Genomic DNA, 8605 nt, shown 5'->3' on the forward strand with positions numbered 1-8605 from the left:
TTGTCAGAGTGTAAATGCCAATCACCAAAACAATGGTACTAATGTAAGTGTGGATTAAATCAACATTAGTACATGCTGTCAAATTGCTGCAATCTGCAATCGATTCATGGACGGGAGTAACAGGAACCTCATTTTGTTGACAATATTTACATAAAACAGCTCTACCGTGCTGCTCTTTTTTTACCGTTTTATAAACAGCTGAGAACGGTCTCACTCTCCATTCAGCTCCACTCTAATCTTAAAGGGCGTTTCTTTAAAATATGCATCCAATCTCCTTGATCCCTCATATAACTAGGCTAATCACGTGCTTCATTGTGCCGCGGTTCACAGTGCTGTGGCAAAACAGGACAATGATAGAGATTCCGCTTGTGATGTTAAATTGCAGGCACAGATGCTCCAATTTCAACACGATTTGGGTTGAATAGTTAACGTGCTGACTGGACTAATTAGAAAAATTAAACCAACAATTTTCAATGCGTGAGATAAGAGGGTCAAATGCTTGTTTCACTGCCAATGCGTGAGAGTTGGCAGCTCTAAAAATGTGTACCTTTTTATTTGACCACTACAATCGGTTCTTAGGAGGAAACGGAACAATAGCAACTCGTGTAGAAAGTAAACATCTGCACTTCAATAGTGTCAAGTGTGCTTATTTCCAAGTACCCCTGACTGCAGTGTGCTTATTTCCAAGTACCCCTGACCGCAGTGTGCAGTTCGGGGCGGGGCTCAATGTGGGCGGAGTCAAACGTTTGACTCCGCCCACCGTTTTTGTTGTTGCAATGTGCTGTTCCAAGTACCCCTGACTGCATTGTGCTGTTCCAAGTACCCCTGACTGCAGTGTGCTGTTCCAAGTACCCCTGACTGCAGTGTGCTGTTCCAAGTACTCCTGACTGCAGTGTGCTGTTCCAAGTACCCCTGACTGCATTGTGCTGTTCCAAGTTCCCCTGACTGCAGTGTGCTGTTCCAAGTTCCCCTGACTGCAGTGTGCTGTTCCAAGTACTCCTGACTGCAGTGTGCTGTTCCAAGTACTCCTGACTGCAGTGTGCTGTTCCAAGTACCCCTGACTGCATTGTGCTGTTCCAAGTTCCCCTGACTGCAGTGTGCTGTTCCAAGTTCCCCTGACTGCAGTGTGCTGTTCCAAGTACTCCTGACTGCAGTGTGCTGTTCCAAGTACCCCTGACTGCAGTGTGCAATTCGGGCTGGGTTTAATGTAGGCGTAGTCAAACTTTTGACTCCGCCCACGTTTGATCCCGCCCACTTTTTTTGGTCCAGCTGATGTTTGACAGTCACACACTGAATACAAACACACACATTGAATTACAAACGTATTTCATTTTTGAAGATCGTAAGAAATATTATATAAAGTACCAGCAGATGTGTTGTAACACTTTTTGCTTCATGCTATATTTGAGACAATCTACTGATATTATTGCAGTGAACAACAGACTTGTTATGTATGTCATATACTGTTAAAATTGTGTTAATATAATTACAAAGTTATAACATCATTTAATTGAGCATATATATATATATATATATATATATATATATATATATATATATATATATATATATACACAGTTACTGTCTATCCTGATTTATAATGCTATTTACTTTCCTCATGAGAATGGAGACAGACTGCCATATAGACATACTAACAAGCTGAATGTCCTTTGTACATTAAGTTATACCAGTTCCAGTAAAGAGATCAGAGACTCGGCTGACTTCTACATCATCTTTACTAAACAACACAAATAATTAACACAGCAGACAAAAACAATGTTTGACCACTCCTCAAAAATGGCTTCACTCCTGCTGTTCACACCACCTGGCTGCCTCTAGGGTGTCCCTTAGAAGAACATCTGCTTCCTTGAAGAAAAATGAAGAATGCATATTAAGAGTAGTCCCTCATTGGATGATCAAGTCAAATTACACCCCAATTTCACAATACCACCATGCAAACAAAAGCCACTATTACTAATTTCAGTGATATCTATAACTACTCAACAAGTCATCACAACTATTATATCTTGCCATGCATCAAGCCTTCAGCTTTACACACAGTAGACTACATACCCAGTTCACAGCTCGCTGTGTATTTTGTTTTCAGTATCGTCTAGAAAGAAAACAGATGGTGGTCATTAAGTAATGTAAGGGAACCTCTAGGGATGTGTGTACAAGAATGCACCTTACTTTAGCTAATAGCCTATACAGTACCTGATCCTGCAGAGCTGGATGCTGATGTGACATGCTGTGTCTTCTTGGGGGGGACATCTTCTACATCATCCTGAAATATATTGGAGAAGGGGGGAGGTTAAGTCTTTAAACATTGGTTTAAGACCATACCACTCATCATATGACACCTAGCTGTAGTGTGTTTTGTTTTCGACGCCTTTATCCATCTTTCAACCTCTCTTCTTCAGACCTTAGTGAGTGAATGACATACATTCAATATGAAAGTGAAACTGGCTAGAGTGAAACAAGTGATTTTAAGGATGCAAATGAAAAGACTTATGGCATGGAAAAGTTCTGCAGGAGAACTAGGCACCACCATCGTCTAATTTGCTGCATGTTTTCCTTTGAAAAGAAAGAAAATCACACAATCGGATGGGTATCCCAAAAAACCTTATATCCACTAGTGATGAGAATTTCATAATTTATACATACCTCAGTGAAATCACACTGCTTCCATTGCAATTTACAGAGCGTGCTGTAAGTTAAGAAAGAGTAGGTTGTTAAGTTTGATAGTTATGATAACAACAATAATAATGATAATGGTAAATAATAATAATACCACCTCCCCCAGGAATATATTTCAGTATGTCGAAAACATCCCCCGCCAAGAAGTCACAGCATGTCACATCAGCATCCAGCACTGCAGGAGTTTGATGTATGAATTGTGTATGCAATGTAAAAACTGTATGAAATAGGTCCCAAAAAGTGTCAAGAATAATAAACAAGAAAAGTATGAGCAATAACAATTGTGTGCTTTGCATGCTGCCAGCACAGAAATAATAATAATAATAATCATATGGTATAACAGAAAATAGGACTAATTAGAATATACTGAACAACCAGCATCTTACCATCAAAACAAACACCCCACAGTTGTTTGAGAAACCTGGCTTTGGTAGGCCCTGTGGTGTGAACAAGGTACAATTTTCTATAAAGGAATGACAATCAAATGGTACAGTTCAGTGGAATCATTTAAAGAAATATCTAACCTGAACATCATCCACACCAAAAGTCCTCCAAGGTCTAGGGGACAAGATCTGAGCACTGTTTCTGTGAACACAGTGTATGTGAAAGTAAAGAAAAAATACAATTCAACAGCTTTTTATACTCGAGCATGCATAACAGTTTTGAACACAGTTGACTCGAACTCACATTTTTTTTTTGGGGGGGGGGGGGTCATAATGGGTTCAAAGAGAACATTATCAGTGGAGCAAATATCTATGGTTCTGTTTCCATCTGTTTAATGCACCGAATGGGAAGTTACGCATCATACATGTATGTAAGCACATAGACATTTTACATAGTTAATTTTCCTTTAAATAAAAGAGCCATAGATTAAAAAAAAATAAAAAAACGGAATTGTTGGGTGTGATTTTCATCTCTCCAGCCAGTGCCATGGAGGGGATCTAGAATGAAAATCTCCCTAGCTTGTGAAAGAGAGGAATAACAGTAAAGTAACAAGTTATACAATTAAATTAAATACACTGATGTAACTGAAAAAAATAGGGCAAATCAAAAAATGTGAACGTCAAATATATTCAATCAACAAAGAAAGAATTAGTACCTCTGTGCCCCACTGAAGCATGACCTTTGATGTGGTTGTTGACCATATATTGTTCAGCCTTACATGTGCAGAAGGGGCAGTGATGAAGTTGACTGCTGCCACATTTTTACATTTTGGGACTCTCGCCCTCCAATAACACACTAACGTGTTTCTATACATCAAAGAAAATAAGTATAGACATAAAATAAGCAATAGGCATTTAATTTCATTATTGTATATGCTATGTGTAGGCTGTGTAGACTCGCTATGTGCAATTTAGGGAATGGCCGTCGGCATTAACGATACACATTTAGAGCCAGCCATACACAACAAGGCATACATTGAAGAAACATAGAAAATCCAATATAAAATTGATTACAACTGTACATGTAAACCTAGGCTTACTGCTCAAGTAGGCAAATTTGTCCAAATAAGATTCCCTCATTCTAAGCAATTAGCTAGCTCACGTGCAAAAGGGTGCTATTGCTAATTAGCTAGCTCACGTGCTAATTAATGCTATGCTAACATCGGTGTGGTAGTTGGTTATATAAAAATATACCACTGCACTGGTATAACATGAATATTACAAAGTGCATAATGACAGTCTCACTTACTTCCATGGTTTAAATTTGTATCCATGTAGGTTAGGTTCGATTAAGATTTGCTTTCGTTGACGTTGATACCTTCGATGTGAACCTCAATTTGGGTGGCCTTGAATGAGACGGGAAGGGTTCGGCCCACATTGAGCTCGGCCCCGAACTGCACACTGCAGTCAGGGCTTCTCCTTATGTCTGCTTAATGAAGAATGTCTATTTCTAGTCTACCGATTGATGACAGCAGAGTACGCAGCCCAACTTTATGTCATTAGAAAAAGGAGATTATCCAGATTAAAATGGTGCCCGACTTGAGAAAAAAAAATATATATATATATTTTGAGTGTGAGTTTTTGTCACAACGTGGGTCGTGGGAAGTGACAAAGAGCTCTTATAGGACCAGGGCACAAATAATAATATAATAATAATCAATAATTTTGCTCTTTATTTAACCATCTTACATATAAAACCTTATTTGTTTATCGAAAATTGTGAATAAATCACCACAGGTTAATGAGAAGGATATGCTTGAAAGGATGCAAATAACTCTACAATGTTGGGTTGTACTTTGAGAGAGTCTCAGTCTTAAATAATTTTCTACACACAGTCTGTGCCTGTATTTAGTTTTCATGCTAGTGAGGGCCGAGAATCCACTCTCACATAGGTACGTGGTTGCAAAGGGTATCAGTTTCTTAACAGCGCGATTTGCCAAGGCAGGATACTCTGAGTGCAGCCCAATCCAGAAATCTGTCAGTGGCTTCTGATTAAATAACATTTTCACATAACCGCCTGTTCCAATTTCGATGAAGCTCTCTTGTTCAGATATTGGTAAGTGGACTGGAGACAGGGCATGAAAGGGATAATGAATCCAGTAGTTTGTGTCGTCCGTTTCGGGAAAGTACCTGCGTAATTGCACACCCAACTCACTTTGGTGCTTCGCTCTTATCACATTTGACATTGTCCGTAAGCTTGAGTAAATTTGCACACAAAAAATCATACAATGATGGAAAGACCTGTGTGTTGTCCTTGTTAATGCAGATAGAGAAGAGCTCCAACTTCTTATCCATAGCCTCAATTTTGTCCCGCACATTGAATATAGTTGCGGAGAGTCCCTGGACTCCTAGATTCAGATCATTCAGATGAGAAAAAACATCACCCAGATAGGCCAGTCATGTGAGAAACTCGTCATCGTGCAGGCGGTCAGACAAGTGAAAATGATGGTCAGTAAAGAAAACACTAAGCTCGTCTCTCAATTCAAAAAACATGTCAGTACTTTGCCCCTTGATAACCAGTGTATGTTGTAAAAGTGTTACATGGTCACTGCCCATATCATTGCATAGTGCAGAAAATACACAAGAGTTCAGGGGCCTTGCTTTAACAAAGTTAATCGTTTTCACTGTAGTGTCCAAAATCTCTTTCAAGCTGTCAGGCATTCCCTTGGCAGCAAGAGCCTCTCGGTGGATGCTGCAATGTACCCAAGTGGTGTCGGGAGCAACTGCTTGCACGCTCGTTACCAATCCACTATGTCACCCGTTACCAATCCACTATGTTTCCCTGTCATGGTTTTTGTGCCTGTCAGTACAGATACCAACATGAGCAGCAGCTACGTTTGGCTACATACGGACAGTTAGTGGAATTCCTGCGAGAGAGTAACAGTTCATTTGAGTGGATGTTAATTATTTGACTAGGCTACCTGTATTTGACATTGTGTTGTTATTTCGCTGAACACTAGATGGTTACATTTTATTTTTGTCAGTGAACTGAGGCTACTCAGGCGACAAAAAAACCTCACCCAAATGTATAGCCCCATTGGAAAATATAAATGGACTGTTTGAAAATGTGAAGATTTTTATTTAAAAAAAAAATGTGAATCACATTTTATTTGGCCTACCCCCGACGGCATACCCCAGTTTGGGAATACCTGATCTAGACCAAATTAAAATGGTAAAATGAAACTGAACATATTAAAATCATAACAGGGCATTAAAACAACAGTGAAACCAGAGAGACTGATGAGAGACTGATGACATCTTAAAAATGTTTACTGTCTCTGAGGCCCTCAGATCCTCCAGCAGGCTGTTCCAACTGGTCTGGTCTCATAGACTAGACATAACATAGTAAATGTAAATCAGGGACACTCAAATTAGTGTGATATGATACTTTTGGTATGGTTACATAAGACAGGTGGTTGCTTAAGTCAAAAACTAAAACAGGGTGGTTGTTTGGGGTGGATGGGTGGACGTATAACACAAAAGGTTGTGAGTTTGATCATTTTGACTAATTAGCAACTTTTCAACTGCTTACTACATTTTAGCTACTTAGCATGTTAGTTAACCCTTCTCCTAACCCTTTTAGCTAACCCTTCCTCTAACGCTAACCTTAAGGGGTTAACTTTAAACCTAACCTTAATCCTAAAACCTAGCCAAGCTAACATTAGCCAGCTAGCTAACATAAGCCAGGTCGGTCCGGCTGGCCAGGTATATAGGCAGGTCTGGTCAGCCTGCCTACCAATCTAGCCACCTAGCTAGAATTCATAACATATAGCACCTGTTAACAGTTTGGACACACCTACTCATTCAATTTTTAGTATTTTTTTTTTTACAATTTTCTAAATTGTAGAATAATAGTGAAGAATAAAGAAAAACTCTTGAATGAGTAGGTGTGTCCAAACTTTTGATTGGTACTGTATTGTCACGTCCTGACCATAGAGTAGTCTTATTTTCTATGGTAGAGATGGTCAGGACGTGACTAGGGGGTTTATCTAGTTTATTTTTCTATGTTATGTTCTAGTTCTTTTTTTCTATGTTGGGGTTTTGGTATGATCCCCAATTAGAGGCAGCTGGTCATCGTTGTCTCTAATTGGGGATCATATTTAGGAAGTTGTTTTTCCCACCTGTGTTTGTGGGAGATTATTCTGAGTTTATGCATGTAGCACCTCTTTGTCACGGTTTGTTGTTTTTGTTTATAGTTTGTCTGTCTTGCATAGTTTCACATTAAAATTTAAATGTGTTGGACGATACCCACGCTGCGCTTTGGTCCATTCCTATACACAATCGTGACATGTATACCATATGTTTTGAGAATTCGTAACATATAGTAAGTTTTGCAAAGTCGTAACATATCATTTGAATTGATGTGATGGACATCCACAAATTAACACATACCACACAAAACTTTACATATCATACTAAATTGAGTGCCCAGATTTACATACAGAATAATACTAAATGTTTTGAGACCAGGTTGGTTTCAATGGCCCGACCATAATGACTGAACATGTCCACACCAAATGATTTAAAACAAATGTTTCAAAATGTTGCATCCTGCTGAACGCAACAGAGAACAGCAGAGTGGAGTAGACTCAGAGTCAGGATGTTATAAGAGATTAGGTCAAACATGAAAACAATTAACTGTAAAATAGACATGCTCCAGAACACATGGAGGTAGAGTAATGTCATTGTCACGCCCTGACCTGAGAGAGACGTTTTATTTCTCTATTTTGTTAGGTCAGGGTGTGGGGTGGGCAGTCTATGTGTTATATTTCTATGTTGTCTTTTTCTTTATTGGCCTAGTATGGTTTCCAATCAGAGGCAGCTGTCTATCGTTGTCTCTGATTGGGAATCATACTTAGGCAGCCCTTTTCCCACTTTCAGTTGTGGGATCCTGTTTTTGTACAGCTCAGTTAGCCTGCAGAATGTGACGATAATTTTCCGTTGTTTATTGTTTTGTTTTAGTGTTCTGAGTTAAATAAAGAAATATCATGAGCACTTACCACGCTGCGCTTTGGTCTACTCCTTTCGACGACGATCGTCACAGTCATGTTGCTATTTTATCAGAAAGTATTATGTAAGATAAATGTACATACAAAAATGAAAAAAATTCTAACCCAGTCAATGATCCTATCAATAACGATTTTTACAGTAATGAAAGTCTGTATTTATTTTTCACAAAAATATTCAGACAAAGGGATAAACATAAATTATCATAAATGATACAGTAAAATATAATTATAATATCAACAAAATATAATTATAGCTACAGTACGCATTATATTGAAAAAAAAAGATGTTATGAGACTACTGCAGAATAATGGCCATAGATTGTTTGATGACAACAAGATTGATACATTTACATTTACATTTAAGTCATTTAGCAGACGCTCTTATCCAGAGCGACTTACAAATTGGTGCATTCACCTTATGATATCCAGTGGAACAACCACTTTACAATAGTGCAT

General features: G+C 38.6%; 1 long non-coding RNA gene across 2 annotated transcripts; it reads right to left on the minus strand.

Moving 5' to 3' along the window:
- Nucleotides 1-1708: 1708 nt before the first annotated feature.
- LOC106583387 (uncharacterized) lies at nt 1709-4581 on the minus strand. Of its 2 annotated transcripts, none has more exons than XR_014382254.1 (7): nt 4390-4581; nt 3222-3282; nt 3084-3134; nt 2795-2914; nt 2215-2707; nt 2074-2113; nt 1709-1866 (listed from the first exon to the last, which is right to left on the minus strand). It is a non-coding gene; the product is annotated as an uncharacterized LOC106583387 (long non-coding RNA). The 2 variants fall into 2 exon arrangements; XR_014382253.1 differs by lacking the exon at nt 4390-4581 and adding an exon at nt 3797-3998.
- Nucleotides 4582-8605: the final 4024 nt, after the last annotated feature.

This window comes from Salmo salar, chromosome 22 (assembly GCF_965601325.2).
Source record: "Salmo salar chromosome 22, fSalSal1, whole genome shotgun sequence".
Lineage (NCBI taxonomy): Eukaryota > Metazoa > Chordata > Actinopteri > Salmoniformes > Salmonidae > Salmo > Salmo salar.